The 21,985-nt window shown below is 39.0% G+C and overlaps 2 pseudogenes; one reads left to right on the forward strand and one right to left on the reverse strand.

The window, feature by feature from the left end:
* Positions 1-3,885: 3,885 nt before the first annotated feature.
* Positions 3,886-5,405, reverse strand: LOC124975100 (thiosulfate sulfurtransferase/rhodanese-like domain-containing protein 2; annotated as a pseudogene).
* Positions 5,406-20,161: 14,756 nt separating this feature from the next.
* Positions 20,162-20,972, forward strand: LOC124975101 (RNA-binding protein with serine-rich domain 1-like; annotated as a pseudogene).
* Positions 20,973-21,985: the final 1,013 nt, after the last annotated feature.

Here is a 21,985-nt window from a genome sequence, read left to right on the forward strand (position 1 = left end):
TTGCAGATTTTCTCTATTGACTAATATTATCCCTGTAGATTTCCAGCATATCACCTCCTAGCCTCCTATAGCCTGATGTCTTAGAGGAACTTGATAATGCAGTGCTCCACAATTACACTGCCCCTCTAGGGGTGGTGTGCTTCGGGTGGGGTATATGCCTTGCTAGAAGACACAGGCATCTCCACTTGTTGACCTGTGATATGCCAAAGGGTAACTAGACTGCAGGCTGAGGCATGGCTGGTCTGGGCCTATGTCTGGCCTGTCGCCAAGGCCAGGAGAGCCTAGTTGTGTGCAGAAACCTCTCACTGGGTGGTCGTTCCCCGAGAAACTGCTGCTGTCCGGGCCTGCCGCTGGGTACATGGGTGGGGGCTGGCTGTCTGCTAAAGCCCAAGACTCTCACTGGACAGTCCTACTCTGAGAAGCTGCCTGTGGACCGGACCTGCGACCAGAGGGAGCCTGACTGTGCATGGAAGGGGAAGACTGGCTATTCACATTAGCCTCTTGCTATCTGGTCCTGCTCCGAGAAGCTGCCTGCAGTCTGGGCCGATCCTCTTCCAGTGGGAGAGACTCACTTTGTGGCTCTGAGTTGGTACTGAGTCTCTCAATACCTCCTCTTCATGAATCCTGAGTTCTGGAGCAACATGAGTTACAGTCACTCTCTAGTCTACCATCTTGGTATCTCCAAGAGTTGGATTTTTGAAACAATAGTAATGACAAATCTGTAGCTAAACTAGAAAAAAGAAAAAGAGAGAAGGCCCAATTAAACTAAATTACACTTAAAAAAGAAGTTTAAAGCCAGAAACAATGAAATTCAAAGGATCATTAGGGAAAATTTTGAAACACCCTATGCCAAAAAAATTATAAAATCTAGAAGAAATGGAAAAGTTTCTGGATACATATGACTTACCAAAATTGAAGCAAGAGGATACAAAATACCTTAAAAGATCACAGTCAAGTATTGAGGATGAAGCAGTAATATAAAGTCTTCTGATTAAAAAAAAGAAGAAGAAGCATGATCCTAGGACCACATGAAAATTGCTGAATTTTACCAAATTTTTAAAGGATTAATGCTGTTCAAACTAATTCATAAAACAGGGAAAGCAAACTTCAAACACATACTGTGAAAATGGTATTACCTTGCTAACAAAACCTGTAAGGGCACAACAGAAAAAGACCTACAGATCAATATCTCTAATAAACCTATGTATAAAAATCTTTGATAAAATGCTTTCAGATGAAATTTAAGACCACATTAAAAGAATGATATGCAATGACCAAGTTTGTTGCCTTCCAAGGATGCAAGAATGGTTCAACAAATGAATAAACGTAACAAGCATATAAATAAAATCCAAGATAAAAATCCCATGATTATCACAATAGATGCAAAAAATCCTTTCATAAAAATCAGCATTCGAACAGGCATGGTGGTGCACAACTATAATCCTGGCATCTTCGGAGGCTGAGGCAGGAGGATTCAGAGTTCAAACCAGCTTCAGCAAAAGTAAGACACTAAGCAACTCAGTGAAGCTCTCCCAAATAAAATACAAAATAGGCCTGTGGCTCAGCGGTTGAGTGCCCCTGAGTTCAATCCCCAGTACCTTCCTGCCCCCCATACAAATCAGCATCTCTTTATGATGAAAAGTATGAATAAATTACATATAATAGAATCATGTCTCAACATGAAGGCTATACATCATACTAAACTGAGAAAATATGAAAGCAATTCCTACAACATCAGGAACAAGACAAAGATCCCCACTCTCACCACACTTATCAACATAACATTTGCAAGTATTATAAAATACCTTATTACTAATTTCATCTTAGCTATTTAGCAAAAAGAACAGATAAGCACTATTAACTCTCCTTTAAATTTTAAAAACCTCAAGAGTAAAGTTACCAAATTGATTACTGGTTCAGAGCCACGATATTCCCTTTAAGAAATACAGACTGAAGCTACTGAACTCTGCCAGGAAGGAATAAAAAAAAAAAAACCCACAAAATTCCTTTTGCTGTATATGGGGGGAGGGCAATGGTGAAATTTCAAGCTTCAAAAACCCTCCTGGGCAACAAACATAATCCTGAATTACTTATGAACATTTGAGATGTATGTACAATTGAATACTGGAGTTTAAATAAGTTTTCCTCTTTGAAGGCCAATCTTATGACACATGTGAAAACTTATGGCTAAATACTTGAAAACACCTTTCTATACAGAATAGTGGGCAAATGGCTCATATGAGGCCAAACACTGGAGGGGTGACATTCCAGTCCACTGTGGATATGATGTTTATCATGGCCAATCTTACAGACTTAAACTACCTGTCTCATCACTTATTAGACAAATCACTGCTGCTCTCATGCATGAAAATGAAGCCTCTGAAGGACAACAGTGTAGAAAACCTAGATACTAAAGAAGTGGAAAATGCTGCCCAAGCTATGCAAAGATGGTTATCCTTAAAAAATAATTTTGGTATTTCTACTGGACCCTGCCCCTCTTTTTTAACATGGCATCTTTGGGAGTTGGCAAAAAGGTTAAGCCACAGAGTCCTTGTGTCTTTCAACATACCACAGTGCCAGTTAAACTTGTATTTTTGTTTGTTGCTTTGGGGAGTTATTTTCATTAGGAATTCAGCAAATCTTGTGATAAAGGACAAGTCCAAAGAGCTAATGAGCACAGACTAGGAGGATTCTGGTGAAGAAGGAAAAATCTGTGCACTAAAATGTAATGATGTGGACAGTGGAGGGAAACTAGAGGTGGAGCCAGGGCCTCACCATTATGAAGAGCATCTACTGGGGCTGCAAATGGGCCCAGGAGCAGCACCATGCTGCAGAGATGGCCATCCCCACTTGACTTCTCCTTGAAATAAAATTTCAGCTGCATTCTGCATCACTGGAAACTGCAACATAATATTAAATCTGTTGGTTGATGTGTGGCTCTGTGTTTCTTAGGACCCATGTGACAGGGACAAGTGCCAGGCATGCTGAACAGAAGCCTGGATAGCCACAGTGGTACTGTCAAATGATCTTGTTAAGAGAGCAATTTGTACAGGGCCATTGATCTTATTTGGATCTCTCAGAGACAACACTTAAAAGCTAGAAGAGTAAGTGTTGGAGGGAACAGGCCTATGAGGGAGACATCTCTCACAGAAACCAAATCAGTAAAATATGAAGTTGGGCCATGTGTACAAGGGCATTCTCTTTCAGATGAGCTGCTGTTGTAGACTAGGGAATGGTAAACTTTCCTGTAAAGGGTCAGGCAATAAGTATTTTAGACTGGGCAAATGGCTCAGACTCTGCTGAAACTACTCAATTGTGCCATAGATTCTATGGGAAGAAATGGGTAGGTCTTTTTCCACTAAATTTTACAAAAGCAGGAGGTAGCCCAATTCCAGTATACAGAGCTTCTCAGGCAGACAGAGAAGAGATAGAGGTAGGGGAATGGGAAGGGGAAGGGAAAAGCAGCAGATGACCTAAGTGGCCTGGTTTAGGAATCCATATTGAGGGCAAGAATTCACAGATTTGCAGAAGAATGGACAGGTTTGCTGACAAGGGCAATGACTACTAAGAGTCTGCAGCACAGCACAGAGGAAGCATGAGTGACACAATCACCAGGCTCAAGACTCTATCCCTCAAAGGTTTTGGGATCCCATACAGTTTACAATGCTCTATCATCTTCTGAATTAGGATACTTCACTAATTGATCAAAACGTGACTCTCTCTCCCCTCCCCCTGTGAAGTGTAGGTGGTCAACATGGTGACCAGTTTGCCACGATGGCAATGACTGACAATGAAGTTTCTGATTTCCTTTTCTGCAGCCTTGACATTCTCTTATACATGGCGCCCACTGACTCTGAGAAGACTTGGGAATGCTAAAGGCACCACTTACACATGCAAAGACCCAAACTTTCCAACACTAGGCTTTGGTGCGGGGTTCACAGAGAGCTGTGCATGCTGTGAAAGTTCCCTCGGGATGCATGGCAGTCAGGCTGCGCACTCACATTCCTCTATAAAAGTGTCCTGTGTAGGTCCTGAAGCCTGTCTATCCCTTTGTCTTGACATGTGACACAAAAGGCTGTGAATCCTTGTCCTTGACATGCACGACAGTTCAAAACAAAATGGTGGCACTTGGGAGTGGAGCAGAGTTTATACTGGTCCCACTGTGCTCCACAGTATGAATATTCTGATAACACATCAGTGTTGTAGCACAGGGTATAACCCTCATCAAAAACAAATGACTTCCCCTTATAAAAACCATTGGAATACTCTTCCAGGTACTTGTGGATACTACCCTTGAGCTGGAACACATCCTTACACACTCCCTTGGCCTTCAGGTAGGCTGAGCCACACTCACAATGGATGCCCCCAGTGCAGTACATCAGCACCCTCTTCTCTCTGAAAAGTTCTAGATTTTTGTGAACAAAGCTAGGAAAGTAACTGAATTTCCTGATGTCTGGGGCTAAGCAGCCTTTGCAATTGATCTATTTTAATTTCATAGAAGTTTCTGCAGTCCAGTAGAATAGTATTATTTTGTTTTTGATCTGGTTGAGATAAAAACTTTTCTACTTCTTTATGAAATTCACCTGGGGATAAATGGATTCCAGGCTTCTTGTAGGAGATCTTATTGGGGCTGATCCACATGGGCACGATTTCTTCAAATACACCAACATGCAATTCTAGAAAACAGTGAGCTCCTCCTCTGCTGGTCTTAAAATCTTCCTTACAAAGATAATTCTTAAATAATGGACAAGAAAGCATGGCTTCTACATAGAGTCTGGTAGTCAATTTACTTCCACCAACTGTCCCATTGATTCCTTCAGTAGCAATTCCAATGTTGCCTGTGAGGTGCAAGTGGTGACACAGAGTTCTCTGCCAGGCACAGATCCACTGGGGATCCTCTAGGTCACAGTATCAGTAATAAAGTAGCATCTCCCCTCCTTCACTGCCCAGGTCACTTTTCATCTCATGAGGACTAAAGCAGCTTGTATCAGGGAGCCACGCAGACACCTTGTGGTTACGAGTCAGGTACTCTTTTACAGGGTTCTCTTTGTCCACAGATATGATACTCTTTGAGGTACTCAATGTCACGGCCAGTTGCTTTAAAATAAAAGCAGTCTGGTGATAAATTTCATCAGCATGTTATGTTGCCACATGTCTATGGATGCTGGTCTTGCTCATGAATAGCTGATGACAGCATTTCCACCATTTTTTTTTTACATTCATAAGGAGATGCAAGAACTTGTTTGGTTTTGATGAAAACAGCAAAGACCCAACTGTCCAGTCTTTCCCAGGTTTTTCTCTGAGGACCTGCCTCTGCCTGACAATGGTTACCTTTTCTTGTCCTTGAGCCCACACCCAGGCTGTGAGTTTGCTAGGTTTGCGAGGCACCTCACTACAGAAGTCATCGTGCATTCTTTTCATAGGTCTCAATGCCTCACCTTCTGGGTTGCTCAATAAATGCTGGTGCTCTAACTGAACAAATAAAACATTTTTCTCTCCATGTAACTTGAACATCCTAAAAAAGTGTAGAATGACCCATGTAGAACTACTTTCTGAATGGAAATAATTTTTGATGAGCCATTTTCACATTTGGCTGAATGGTGAGTGCTTTCTCACAGACTATTTTCCTTCAAAGGTTCATGGGGGGAAAAATGAGGTCTGTATCTAAATTTTAAGTCAGAAATTCCCCACCTTGGAATACATGGCATGCACAGGGTGGTTGATGAAGGGTGTTTGAGGCAGGGACCTCACACAGAGCTGTGGGCAAAGATGAGGAGTCCACTGATGGACCACCTAAAAGGAGGATGCACATCCAGGTGTGACAGGAAGAGACATGCTCCTGGATCTTGGCATGAGGTCACGATGGAAAAAATACTACCACCTCAGCAGTGGGCTCAGTAATCAGTCCCTGCCAGGGTTGTGTCCAAGCAATAACACAGAGCTCAGGGAATGAGCACCCTGGCCTCTTCCCCCTCTAGCTTGCCTCCCTTCAGAAGTGTCTTTCATTAGGTGAAGATGAATCATTTCCAGAGGTCCAAGAAGACAGGTTGATGCAGGATGGCATGCAAACAGGATACTGCTGAGGGGTGACATGCAAAAAAGAACTAAATAGTGCAGAGTTTGTGAATGCCATACATGTATATGTATCTGATACATATATGAATATGTATCTGCATTAATGATTTGAGAGTTTTAAAATACTTCTCACTTAACCAACATCAGAAGAGAAGATGTTAATAAAGAACATGCTTCATGACATTCAGTGATAATTTGTCTATCTCTTTAGTGCACCACTTTACTTATGTTTCTCTATGTATGTGTTTAGACTGTTGCCAAGGTCAGATAATGGTTAAGAGGATTTGTGAGATGGAAAAGATAAAAATCAACAACATGAACTCCCAGGACTGAGATGTAGTATCTAGTGTGGATACATTGAAAGCTTATGAAAATGCAAAGCTAAAAAGGAAGAAAAGTATACATTACAGGGACCAAGAAGATTAAGAACAGAAATGGGCAATTATTTCTTAGCAAACTCATTGATGAAGAAAAAAAGAACAAAAAAAGAAGAAATACAGGAAAGAAAAAGATTCTAACTGACATCAGGAACAATTAGAACAAATAGTTACTTAGTCATTAGAGCAATCAGCAAGAGGGAACTCTGTAATATTTGAAAACATTTAAATAATAGAGTTCTACATCCCTCTGCATCCTCTTTGTACTCCATTTGAAATTGCAGACCTTATTACAAATCTGTTTGTTTTACTGAAGATAATATATGAACTCATTCTGTTTATTATGACAATTTTGTTATTGTCCTCATAGGGGCTATTTGGTCTAGTATTGCATAGAGTCTGAAATGGGCACTGCTAATATTGATCTCCCCTTAAAGAAAGAGTTTTGGAAAACTATAAAGCCACTATAAGATGATAGGGGGAAATCTGCAATACCACAGATCTGCACAGCTAGAGGAGAAGATACATGCACAACATGAAAAAACAAGGGAAGAAAATGATCCAAACAAATCTAGATTCTACATTAATAGAATCCAATGACAGTATGTTAGAAGAAATGTCAGAAAAGGACTTCAGATGATACATGATTAAGATGATTGATGAAGCAAAGGATGAGATAAGAGAGCAAATGAAGGCAATGAATTATAATACAAAAAGCTGAAAGAACAACTGCAGGAAGCAAAAGATCATTTCAACAAAGAGATAGAGAATCAAAAAAAAAAAAAAAAAAAAAACCAAACGGAAATTCTTGGAATGAAGGAAACAATAAACCAAATAAAAAACTCAATGGAAAGCATCACCAAAAGACTAGACCACTTGGAAGACAGAACCTAATACAATGAAGACAAAATATTTAATCTTGAAAATAAAGTTACCCAAACAGAGAAGATGGTTAGAAGTCATGAACAGAATCTCTAAGAACTATGGGACATCATGAAAAGACCAAATTTAAGAATTATTGGGATTGAGGAAGGCACAGAGATACAAACCAAAGGAATGAAAAACCTATTCAAAGAAATAATATCAGAAAATTTCCAAAGCCTGAAAAATGAAATGGAAAATCAAATACAAGAGGCTTGCAGAACACCAAATGCACAAAATCACAACAGATCCACAGCAAGGCACATTATAATGAAAATGCCTAACATTCAAAATAAAGATAGGACTTTGAAGGGTGCAAGAGAAAAGCATCAGATTACATATAGGGGGAGACCAATACAGATAGCAGCTGACTTGTCAACGCAGACTCTAAAAGCTAGAAGGGCCTGGAACAACGTATTTCAAGCTCTGAAAGAACATGGTTGCCAACCAAGAATCCTTACCCAACAAAACTAACCTTCAGATTTGAAGATGAAATAAAATCCTTCCATGATAAACAGAAGTTAAAAGAATTTACAAATAGAAAGCCTGTGCGACAGAATGTTCTCAACAAAATATTCCATGAGGAGGAAATGAAAAACAACAATGGAGGACAACAAAGGGAGGAACTACCTTAGAGAAAAACCACTCAAAGGAGAAACCAAGCCAAGTTAAAAACCAAAAATAAGCCAAATGACTGGGAATGAAAATCATATCTCAATAACAACCCTGAATGTTAATGGCCTAAACTCATCAATCAAAAGACATAGACTGGCAGAATGGATTAAAAAGAAAGTCTCAAAAATATGCTGCCTGCAAGAGATTCATCTCATAGAAAAAGACATCCACAGATTAAAGGTGAAAGGATGGGAAGAAACCTACTATGCACATGGACTCAGTAAAAAAGCGGGGGTTTCTATCCTTATATCAGATAAAGAGAACTTCAGGCCAAAGGTATTCAGAAGGGATAAAGAAGGACATTTCATACTGCTTAAGGGAACCATAAATCAGGAAGACATTACGATAGTAAATATTTATGCCCCAAACAATGGTGCATCCCTGTACATCAAACAAATTCTTCTCAATTTCAGGAATCACATAGACCACAACACAATAATTCTGGGTGACTTCAATGTACCACTAGACAGATCTTCCAAAGAAAAACCAACCAAAGAAACCATAGAACTCAATAACACAATCAATAACCTAGACTTAATAGACATATATAGAATATTTCATCCATCAACGAGCAGATTCACATAACATATGGAACCTTCTCAAAAATAGACCATATGTTATGCTACAAAGCAGCCTTAGGAAATGCAAAAAAATAGAAATACTGCCTTGTGTTCTATCAGATCATAATGGACTGAGAGTAGAAATAAATGACAAAATAAAAAAGAGAAATTACTCCAACACCTTGAGACTAAATAATATGCTATTGAATGAAAGATGGATAACAAAAAACATCAGGGAGGAGATAAAAAAATTATTAGATTTCACTGAGAATGATGATACAACATATCAAAATCTCTGGGACACTATGAAAGTGGTACTGAGAGGAAAATTCATTGCATGGAGTACACTCCAGAAAAGAAAGAAAAGTCAACAACTAAATGACCTAATATTACAGCTCAAAGCCCTGGAAAAAGAAGAACAGAATAACAGCAAAAGTAGTAGAAGACAGGAAATAAGTAAAATCAGAGCAGAAATAAATGAAATTAAAACAAAAGAAACTATTCCAAAAATTGACAAAACAAAAAGTTGGTACTTTGAGAAAGTAAACAAAATAGACAAACCCTTACCCACAAAAACAAAGAGAAAGAGAGAGAAGACTCAAATTCCTAAAATTCATGAAGAAAATGGAAATATCACGACAGACAACACTGAGATGCAGAACATAATGAGAAGCTACTTTGAAAATCTGTATTCCAACAAAATTGAAACTACTGATGACATTGACAAATTTCTAGAGACATATGCTCCTCCCAAACTGAACCAGGAGGACATACCCAATTTAAACAGATCAATATCAATCAATTAAATAGAAGAAGCCATTAAAAATCTACCATCCAAGAAAAGCCCAGGACCAGACAGATTCTCAGCCGAGTTCTACAAGACCTTCAAAGAAGAACTCATTCCAATACTTCTCAAAGTAATCCAGGAAATAGAAAAGGATGGTACCCTACAAAACTCATTCTATGAAGCTAATATCACCCTCATACCCGAACCAGGCAGAGACACATCAAGGAAAGAAAATTTTAGACCAATATCGTTGATGAATATAGATGCAAAGATCCTTAACAAAATATTGGCAAATCATATCCGAAAACATATTAAGAAAGTGCACCACAATCAAGTGGGGTTCATCCCTGGAATACAAGGATGGTTTAAAATCTGTACATCAATAAACATAATCCATCATGTCAATAGACTTAAGGATAAGAATCATATGGTTATTTCAATTGACACAGAAAAAGCATTTGACAAAACACAACACCCCTTCTTGCTCAAAACACTAGAAAAAATAGGGATAGTAGGAACATACCTGAACATTGTAAAGGCTATTCATGCTAAGCCCATGGCCCACATCATTCTTAATTGAGAAAATCTGAAACCATTCCCTTTAAAAACTGGAACAAGACAGGGATGTCCTCTTTCACCACTTCTATTCAACATTGTCCTCGAAACTCTAGTCAGTGCAATTAGGCAGATGAAAAAAATTAAAGTGATATGAATAGGAAAAGAGGAACTTAAGCTGTCACTATTCGCTGATGACATGATTCTATATTTAGAGGATCCAAGAACCTTTTCCAGAAAACTTCTAGACCTCATCAATGAATTCAGCAAAATAGAAGGCAATATAATCAACACACATAAATCTAAAGCATTTTTATACGCAAGTGATGAAACATTTGAAAGGGAAATGAGGAAAACAACTCCATTTGAAATAGCTTCAAAAAAATAAAATACTTGAGAATCATCTAACCAAAGAGGTAAAAGATCTCTACAATGAAAACTACCAAACATTAAAGAAAGAAATTGAGGAAGACTGTAGAAGATGGAAAGATCTCCCATGCTCTTGGACAGGCAGAATTAATATTGTCAAAATGGCTATACTATCAAAAGTGCAATAATGATGCAATGCAATTCCAATTAAAATCCCAATTATGTACCTTACAGAACTAGAGCAAGCAATCACGAAATTCATCTGCAAGAATAAGAAACCCAGAATAGCTAAAGCAATCCTTAGCAGGAAGAATGAAACAGTGGGGATCACAAAACCAGAACTTCAACTATACTACAAAGCAATAGTAACAAAACCGGCATGGTATTGGTACCAAAATAGACAGGTAGATCAATGATACAGAATAGAGGACATGGACACAAACCCAAATAAATACAATATTCTCATACTAGACAAAGGTGCCAAAAATATGCAATGGAGAAAAGATAGCCTCTTCAACAAATGGTGCTGGGAAAACTGGAAATCTGTATGCAATGAAACTAAATCCCTATCTCTCACCCTGCACAAAAATCAACTCACAATGCATCAAGGACCTTGAAATCTGACCAGAGACTCTGCATCTTTTAAAAGACAAAGTAGGTTCAAATCTTCAACTTGTTGACTTAGGATCAGACTTCCTCAACAGGACTCCCATAGCACAAGAAATAAAAGCAAGAATCAATAACTGGGATAGATTCAAGCTAAATAGCTTTCTCTCATCAAAGGAAACTATCAGCAGTGCCAAGAGAGAACCTACAGAATGGGAGAATATCTTTGCCACTCATACTTCAGATAGAGCACTAATTTCCAGAATATATAAAGAACTCAAAAAACTCTACACCAAGAATACAAATAATCCAATAAACAAATGGGCTAAGGATATGTACAGAAACTTCACAGAAGAAGATTCACACGCAATCAACAAACATATGAAAAAATGTTCACCACCTTTAGTAATAAGAGAAATGCAAATCAAAACTACACTAAGATTCCATCTCACCCCAATTAGAATGGCAATTATCAAGAGCACAAGCAACAATATGTGTTGGCCAGGATGTGGGGGAAAAGGTATACTCATACATTGCTGGTGGGGATGCAAATAAGTGCAGCCGTTCTGGAAAGCTGTATGGAGATTCCTCAGAAAGCTTGGAATGGAACCACCTTTTGACCCAGCTATCCCACTCCTGGGCCTATACCCAAAGGACTTAAAATCAGCAAACTACAGAGATACAGCCACATCAATGTTCATAGCTGCTCAATTCACAATAACCAGACTGTGGAACCAAACTAGATGTCCTTCAATTGATGAATGGATAAAGAAACTGTGGTATGGTATATATATACAATGGAATATTACTCAGCTATAAAGAATAATAAAATTATGGCATTTGCAGGCAAATGGATGAAATTGGAGAACATCATGCTAAGTGACATTAGTCAATCTCAAACATCCAAAGGATGAATGATCTCACTGATAAGCAGATGAGGACACATAATGGGGGGTGAGAGGGGGGCAAGAATGGAGGAAGGAGGGACTGTATAGAGGGAAAGAGTGGTGGGAGGGGTGGGGGGAAGGAAAAAATAACAGAATGAATCAAACCTCATTACCCTATGTGAATGTATGATTATGCAAATGGTATGCTGTTACTCCATGTACAAACAGAAACAACATGTATCCCATTCGTTTACAATAAAAAAAAGTTCTAATACTCAGTAAAAAAAAAAAAGAATAGAGAAATTTGTTATTTGTTATGGGTTGCAATGTGTCCCCCAAAAGACTGTGACATCTTAACCCCATACCAACATATTTGAATCCATAAAGAAATAGATTTTGAAGACTTTCAAGTTAATATGAGCACATCGAACGGACCCCAATTCAATGTGACTGTGTTCCACCTATGTGATGTGATCATCATACTCCAAGGGAAAAAGCACTGTTGCAAATGAAAAAACTCAAAACAGACCAAAAACAGGGAAGAATTCTACAATGTTGTCTGTAATAACAATTCCCTTCATAGACTATAAAGCGATTGACAATTTTAAGTATTTTACTTCTAAAGAATTGTCACAGAAAAAATTGACTCCAAGCATCCCCAGGCACAGCTACACTAGCTCTCCTTCTCATCACATTAACAGTGACACATCCTACTCCAGACAGTCCCAATGGCTTCTCCCTGTGTTCTCTATTGTCAGTCACATTCATAATCATGCTTCTGTTACACAATCAATTGTAATTTTTTCCAGGTCCAATGTGGATTGCTGCATTTTGCAAACAGGTGGAGGTCTCTGTGGTTACTCAGAGGTTTCCCAGGGTGCTGCTCCCTAGACTGAGCTGTCATACCCAGAACAGCCCATCTCCCCATAAACATGTGGGCCATGCTTCTCACACCCATGGAACCACACTTATGCAAACCACACTGGTGAAACTACCAACCAGAAAGTGATAAAATTCTGTGCCAGTCACAGTGAATGGGGATTAGAAAATGCTAAACTCTCCTCTAGGAATCATGGCTGGCACAGACCTGCAGTCCTGAACAGGTTTGTGTATTAGCTTTTCCCACATACATCCATTCTCATTATGTCTGCAGCTCTTCCTTCCCCTTTTGTCCAGTACTTGAAATTGCTGCCACCTGCTCCCTAATGTTGTCACAATCACTACAAATTTTAACAACCTCTTAACTGACAGACATCTATCAGTTCAGGGATCCTCTTGAAACACTGCAAGGATGACCAGTCCAACACCTATTTATATGCCTGGATAATCTGTTGCTACAAACACTTTACAGACCTATGTCCAACATCAAGAAAAACTTCAAGAGGTGTATGAATTTCTTTTGTACACTGTGGTCCCTGGAGTGAGAGAAACTTTCCACATTCCAGGTCTGTGACATAGGCATGTCATTCAGGATCACCAAACGTTAATTCCTAAAATGAGAATGAATGCTAATAATATTGTAGTGAAGGGAAAATGAGTTACAATATTACAACACTGCATAATTCCTACTGAATGATTTTATCATTGTTTTTATTTTTGTTTCCTTATTATTATCAAAAACAGGATGATTTTTTGTTACCACTGTTTATATTTTTACTGCATAATTGCCAACTTAACTTTTACTTGCTACCGAAAACTACACACAATTGTCGTATATTGTTTCCAGAATTAACCAATTAATATTCTAGGACAAAAGATCCTGTGAAATACCTACTAGAGACTTACAGTTCTGAGAAGAAAATGAATATTCTTTCAAGTAATTTTCCTACTCCCTTCTTTGAACATGATATTTAGTGGCTTTCTAGCAATTTAATTCGTTGTTAAGGAACTGTCTTCTCTACTCCCAGTTACTGCTGCTTTCATGTTTAACTAGCTGCAGTCATGCAGTTTTTCAAAATGATTCCATTCTGTCCACACTGCCTATGCACCCCTGCTCCTTGGTACTGTCTCTCCAGCCCTTCCGTGAAATCTAGGGTTCCTTTAGCTTACTAGCTTATGTTTAAAAAAGAAAAATCCACTGGTTCCCTCCAGACACAAAATGAAGCCTGGTTACAGTAATTACATTACAATCCTAGGTTAACAGTCAAAAGAGGACACTGCATTGAAACATGAACTTTCTCCCAGGAACAGCCAGGCTTGCTGAAATCCTATAGAGCCAGGCCAGCAAGCAGGATGTAGACTTTTTGATTGGCATTTGATATATCTATCTCTTCTGCCCGACCAGCCTAGTGATCTGTCATCTGACCACTTTAACTCCAGTCAACTACCCTGAGATTAAAAGAGCAAGAAAATATCACTTGATGGATGTTGCTCTTCCCTGAACCCACAAGGATGCTCTCTGGAATGGACATGTGATCAGAGGAGACATTTCATGGACATTCAATGCAGTTTCCAGGGCCCTGCTCCTGTACATCTCCTGACTGGTCATCACAGTTATCAACTCTCATGGGGGTAGAACTCTTGCTGTCACCATCTCTTTCCCAACCTCAGGGCTTTCGAGCTATAGTCTAACTTTGGACTCTCTGGTGGGAAAACACTTATTCCCAAGTCAGCCTCTTCAGTGTTACTGGGGACTTCAGCTTTCTCCTATTTGGATCAAAGATGGTAAGAAAATGGTCTCTGGTCCCCAAATTTCAGAAGGAACGTAGTCATGTTCTCACAGTTGGTTCATAGATTGGAACTATTTTAACAAAAACTGACAACAGATGATTAGGTAAAGCTTGCAGTTAAAAAAAAAAAAGAAGAAAGAAAAAAGAAATGGTTCTAGTGCCAGGTTGCACGTGGGACTAAAAACCATTAACCGCCTCACCACTACAGATTACACTCAGTCAGAAAAGAGGAAGCTCCATCTGGAAACCATCTGATTGGCAGCAGTCAGCACATTTGACCACAGGCACATGGTCAGATCAGTCTTCAGCACAGGATTACATGAAGCTGTGCTGCTGTGTTTGGCTAAGACATAGTTGCTTGGTTACAAGGGAATTCCTATAGTTAGATAGTTTACACCTTACTTGCATATCAAGAGAGGTTACAGTTCACCGTATATGGAGGCCACTTTGGGACAAATTTTATCACCCAAGTATGGAGACCGGCTTGAGACAATTTATTTCAGTTTAACAATCAGCACCATTTGTTCATATTTTTAAATGTTTGAGAGAGTGACCAAAATGTAGACACCGACACTATCTTCTACAAACATCAAAATCAAATTGCTTGAATTCAATAAAGACTTTGTAATTTCCCAGTGTAGTTATTTAGATGAGCTGAGCATTCTGGAGCATGGCTATATTCGACCAATCAGGAAACTGAGACAGGAGGATCATGAATTCAAGGCCAGTCTCTGGAAATTCAGGACCAGAAACAAATTCTGGAGACCCTAATAAAAATAAATATAAAATATAAAAAATTTAAATTCTGAAGATGTGGCTCAGTTTCAAAGCACCCCAAGATTCAATCTCTGGTAATGGCACTGCACCAAAAAGGAAGTTAGATGTCTTCTAGGTTTTATGCCTACCATGACATGTCCACGCAATGTGCCAACAGCAGTGCATGACTGTTTGAGTACACGATGCAGTGTCCTCCACAGTCTGGGGAAGGTTGTGCATTTCTCTCATCATTACAAGGAAATGTGACACAACCCATTCATGAGTGGCCCTGGGCATCCAATTCTGAAATCATCATGTAAAATCCATTCTTTTACATCACATAATTAACTTCTGATTCTCTTTTATATGCCTATGATTTAAAAATAAAAAACAAATAACAAATAAAATTAATAAAATCAAACTCCTGTATTAAAAATCACATTCATTTGCTTGATTTTTCTCTTTTGAAACAAAATCACATTTAGCTTTTAATTAACTAAAAACACAAAATAAATGACATAGACATTAATGTGAAACAATAATTGTTTTGGCAAAAATGCATAGTGGAGTAACTTACTAGAAATGCTTGAGACAAGAATCATTTCACACTTCAGAATTTTTAATTTTGGAATATTTAAACACATTTTACCAGTTCAACATTCCTAATTCAAAAAGGTAAAAGTTAAAAAGTTCCAAAATCTAAAAGTTTTTGAGCAGTGCTATGACGTTCACAAAATTTCAGATTTGGGATCATTTTCTATTTTCATTTTCAGATTGGGTATGCTTAAACCATGTATAAATTATGGCATATGAACACTTCATAATTTTTGTCTTCATTCTTGTGGACTTGAACTCCTAGGATTTCCTGGCTCTGTTTCCTCTTGTTCATTAAATACAATGAGAATTGTCCAACAGGATGCAATATATGATATTGTTAGCAGATCAAAAACTCCAAACTTGGATCCTAGAGGCATAGGGGTAGGCGGAAATCCAATGAAGGGCATAAAACCAGTAGAAGAAGGGACACAACTGACAGTGGGATCATCTACTCACAGTAGTTTGAAAAGGCAGTAAGAGCAAGCCAGAGGGGCAAGGTGACCCCAGGGTACAGTCAGCAATGCTGCAAATATAGCTCCCCCAGGTGGTTCTCGTGGTGGCAGTTGGCAGAAAATACATTTGACAAACATTTTCTCTGTACCCTACTGACCTTTTGAATGCAGCCAAAGATTTCAGCTTCATCAAAACATTTTCCTTTTCCATTGCAGGGAGGGACATTTCACACACACCCCTCCCCTCTGTTAAGCAGTAACTTCTATTTTATGTCACCCAATGTCTTTCATCAAATTCACCCAAGGACACCTTTAGAGTGCTGGCACCTCCCTGGGTGTGGGTGACTTTCACCATCTCCTAAAGAGCAGGAGGAGTCCCTGCAGAGTTCTCATTGGCATGAGGGGCTTTTTGTGTTAAGGGGTTAACAGAAAGCTCCTGAAAGTGCTTTGAGGTACCCAGATTGTAGAAAAGTGGTCTATTTCTTTGATCATTAATACAGTTCATAAGGACATATAGTGTAGAAAGGATACTTTAGCTTTTCCCTGAGCCGAGATTTTATTTTAACATTTTTTAGAGGAGTCACATTTCCTCTATTTATTTTTATGGTATTTGCTATCACATAATAATTGTACAAAGAAAGGGAACTCACTGGGATATTTCCACACATGCATACGTGGACCTCACACCACCTCTCCCAGCACCTTTTCCAATCCCTAGCAACCTTCTTCTACTTTCAAATCTTTCTTTTTAAGTTTCACATTTGAGGGAGAACATGCAACACTTTTCTTCATGTCTCTCTGTGTCATTTCATTGAACAAAATAACCTCAGTTCCAACCACTTTCCTGGAAATAATAGAACTTCATTCTTCTTTATGGTCCAATAATAGTCTGTCATATATATGTATGTATACATATACATGTATATATATATTTATGTATATGAAGAAGATATATGTACATATAAATAACATTGAAAATATGTACATATGTATATAAAGTATACATGTATATACATATATAAAGTATACATACATACATAGACATACACCTATATATGTGTATATGTATACATATATACATGCTCACTCACACCCACATATGTGTAACCATAGTTTTTTCTCCATTTCCCTGCTGATAGACACCTAATTTGATTCTGTAACTTAGCTATTGTGAACAGTGCCATAATCATCATAGGTATGCAGACATCTCTATGCGCAGACTTAATTTCCCTCAGATAAACACTTAGATCTGGGACAGCTGAATCATAGGAAAGTTCTATTTTCAGTTTTTTGATAAGCCTCCAATCTATTCCCAAAGTAAATATACTAAATTACACTCCCACACTGTATACGTGTTCCTTTTTATCCATATCTTAATCGGTATTCATTAATTTAGATATGATAGCTATTCTAAATTGAATAAAATCAAATCTCATAATTTTGATTTGTTTTCTTGATGGTTAATGATATTGAGCATTTTTCATATGTTTATTGGTCATTTGTATTTCTTCAAGAAAGTGTTTATTCAGATCATTTTCCCACTTTATTTATTTGTTTTTTTTAAGTGGTTTTGAGTTTTTATATATTTTATATGCTGAGAAAAAATAATTGATAGAAAGCCTACCCACAGCTTTTCTTGTGGGAGACATCTCTTTCCTGGGACCTCCCTAGAATCCACAAGGACTTGGTCTTTCAACTTCTCTGTGAAGAACCAAGTCCACTCATCCTCTCACTTGACTCATGTCCCATCAACATGTGAACCTACTCCTTCTCATGTGAACCAGCTCACATGAGGAAACTCTCCCTACCTCTCATCTTCTAGAAGATTTTCCACTGCCTGGAGACCCTATTCTCTAAGAATCAGCCACCAGCCAGGATGTAGCCTTTCTTTACCCTTCCTTGGACACAGACTGGGAACAACACTTCTCTGTCTACAGCCAGGATGTTCTACAAATGAATCCTCACCAGACCCCAAGAGCACACTGGTTGATTTAATTTAATCTTCATATCACTAATTTCTTACAACCAGAGGAAAAAGATTGGTCAGTGGTTACTGTTAAACTGAAATTCCTGAGACCAAGGATATCTTTCTGTCCTTTCTACCCAAATGGACTTATAAATCTAATAAAATCTTTATCAAAATCCCAGAAGACTTTGTTTTGTAGAAATTAACAAGCTGACTGTAAAATGTATGTGGGACATCAAATGACCTAGAATGGCCAACATAATTTTTGTGGAAGACCTAAGTATTTATATTACCTGATCTCAGGGATGAAAGAATAATGAAAGTTAGAGTAATCAGTCATAGGATATCAGCATGAAGGTTAGCATACAGGCCAGTGGAACTAAAGAAACAGATCCACATACAAATGGTCATCTGATTTTCAAAACAGATTCTAGGGGCTGGTGTTGTGGTTCAGTGGTAGAGCACTTGCCTAGCACATGTGAGGCACTGGATTCAATTCTCAGCACCACATAAAAATAAGTGAATAAAATAAAGGCCTGTCAACATCTAAAAAAGAGAATTCACAATCCACTTATTTAAAAAAAAATTCTAAGATGATTCAATGGGGAATGAATGGTTTTTCAACAGAACAATAGAAGTGACAATCCAAATAGAAAAATAATGACCTACAAATTTCATCTCACATCATGTGTAAGAGGTTGCATTGTGATCTGCCAAAATGAACATCTAAGTCATAGGTTTCAGCATCTGCATGGATTTCAGGTCAGTCAATGTACAGAGGAGTGAAAATCCTTCAAGTCAAGCACACTCCTCAGGATAAAAGGTACTCATTTGAATGGCTTAGAGATACTCTGCAAATCCTCTGTCCTTGAGGCCTGGAGACATTATTTTTTGATAATAACCTTTGGGAATAGTGAAATCTGTGGTGTAAACAAGATATGTGATTTGCACATGCACAAAGCTAACTATAACATGTAACCTAGGTAACATGATATGACCCTGGAATAGATAATAAAATGGACTGGTTTCCCATGGAAGCCACTTTTTGCTCTTTCCCATCTTGTATGCTTGCCTCTTTATTAGCTCTCCCCTTAAACCTTATAGCTGAACTCCAATTAACCTGTACACGTATCTGTAAGAAAAGACCATGTGCTTCATTAAGGGACCATCACAAGTTAATAAATTCAAGGATTTCAAATGAGATTGTAGTGGATTATTTGGACAGGCTCTATATTCAATGACGAGTGTCTTTACAAGATGAAAGGGAGATACAGATGTGAGAGGAGAAACACAGGAGGTAGCCAAGGAAAGAAGTGAGGGAAGCCTATGGTTATGCTGCCATAAACCCAGAACACCTGCATCCCAGCAGCTGAAAGAGGTTGAGAGGGCTCTCCCTCAGAGGTGACTGAGGAAGCAGGGACCTGACAACACCTTGATTTAGGCTTTGGTCCTCTGGAACCTTGAGGTTGAAAATGTCTGTTTTAAGGAGAAACCTTGTGTGTGAACATGTGTTACAGCATCAGCAGAAAAATAACAGAACAAACAAAAATTAATTCAAATGTGTGACAGACCTAAGTTTAACCTAGAACAGTTATCTAATCTAGAATGATAAAGTTCACATGCTGAAAGAGGAAAAGTTCTTATGACCTTGGTTGAGGTAGGGAGTGACTATTTTTGTTAGAGAATAAATGAATGCTATCCATTAGCAATAAATCAAAATAAATAAAAAATTAAAACAATTTATTTAAAGAATAAACCACAAGGGAGAACCTGAGGAGAGCAGGAGGAGGTGGTGTCAGCTAGAAGTTGCTGCTCTTTAGTGTAATTGGCAATCCACCAGGGGTCCTTTCTCAGACTCAAGTTAAAAGTGAGCGATAAGTGAGGCTGCTCTGAACTCTTCAAGGGGAGAATGGATTTATCAGGAGTGAAAAAGAAGAGCTTGATAGGAGTAAAGAAAAACCTACAAAAGGTCCAGCATTAGGTATCCCCCTCCTATCAAAAGCAAGGACTGCTCTAAAGACAAAGGGACCACCAAGGACATGAGTGAGAAGAACCATGGCAGGGATAAGCCTTGGAAGAGGCATAGTACTTCCACTGGAAGCAGCAGCAGTACCAAGTCTCTGTGCAGTTCCACCTGCAGATCAGGATCCAGAAGCAGCACAGGCTCCAGCAGTGTCTCTAGCACATCCTCTGCATCCAGGTACTGGGGTAGCTCCAGCACATCCTGCAACTCCATTGCAGCAGTTCCTCTACATTCCCCAGTCCTTCTGGGTGCAGACATGGCAAAGGTGGCAATCCTGCTCCAAAAGCCCAGCCAACTAAAAGATGAAAATGACAGCAAAAGGCAGAGTCCTTCCCCTGAGCCCAAAATGCATGTTGGAAGCCTCACCAGGAATGTGACCAAGGACAACAACATGGAGATAAAATTAAAATGATTGACATTCCTGTAGAATGGATGCATCCTCATCTATCCAAAAGCTATGCATGTGTGGAGTTTGAGAATCAGATGAAGCTGAGAAGCCACTGAAGCACAGGGATGGAGGACAAATGGATGGCCAGGAGGTCACTGCTACTGCTGTGTTGCCCCCCTGGTCTAGACCACCTACCACCCCAGTGATTCAGCCCTCCCAGAAAAATGCTGCTGCCACCTGCTTATGTGGCATAGGTCACCCCCACAGAGGAGGAGGAGATCCACTTTACAAGACACAGGTCCCCCATGAGCAGACAGTCCTGCTCTGCAGGATACTGCCATCACAGAAACTGCTCCATTCTAAGTGCTCCAGATAAACAGACCCACCAAAACTCATCTATACCTTGTGTTCCACCGAACTCAGGGCTGTCACTTTCCTAGTTAAAGGAAAGTTGGCAGGAAAGGGCCCCTCGCTTGGGTTGGCTTCAAAGGCAGCAGTTGTGGCCTTTCCTCTGCAGGCATGTTCTGGCTTCAGAAGTGCTGATGCTTCAGGAATGTGTCCATTGAGGTTCCCTGCAATTTTCTGGTTAGAAAGCTCACCCATTACTGTCTGTTCAGTGGCAGAGCCAGCAGGGTCCAGCAAGCTTCCAGGTGGCAGTGTGACCCAGATTCTTCACAGATAACCTGAGACAGTCTGGCACACCTGGTATACCCTTGCTGTTGCTGGGCTATGTCAACAGGAAGGGGACCAAGCCCCTATTCCTGTTAAGCCTAGTCTTTTCCCTGCTTCTTGAATACTCTTCCAACCTCTAGGGTTGCCCCCACCTGTTAGTTGCTATGCAGTCCTGCCCCACATTTCCCTTATTCTCTGAAATTGGTGAGCAAGTTTTGAGCCAACTCTGCAAGATCATGACTACCATCATGGTGGTCCTGCAGGATACCTTGGAGACATGTACTTAATTTTTCCTCTCTCGTATTGTATACTCAGTACTATAAACTTGTTTTGAGTTGTGTTACATAGTAACATTTTAGATAAAGTTGGGTTTGTGCATTTTTATGTAGTGATGAAAATGTATCCAATGAAACTAGCATGAGAATGAAAAATTTAAAAAAAAACCACTATTAGGAATGTAAAGGCAAAACTGTAACTGGAGGAAACATCTCACAATACAGATATCTGAGAATAAACTCATATGTAAATATACAAAGCAAACTTACCATTTTGTAGATACAATAAAATTCTAATTAAAAATTAGGTAAAATGAACCTAAATTTAGGAGGGGAGGGTACTTGGGATAGAACTCAGGGGCAATGGAACATGAA

This window comes from Sciurus carolinensis, unplaced genomic scaffold (assembly GCF_902686445.1).
Source record: "Sciurus carolinensis unplaced genomic scaffold, mSciCar1.2, whole genome shotgun sequence".
Lineage (NCBI taxonomy): Eukaryota > Metazoa > Chordata > Mammalia > Rodentia > Sciuridae > Sciurus > Sciurus carolinensis.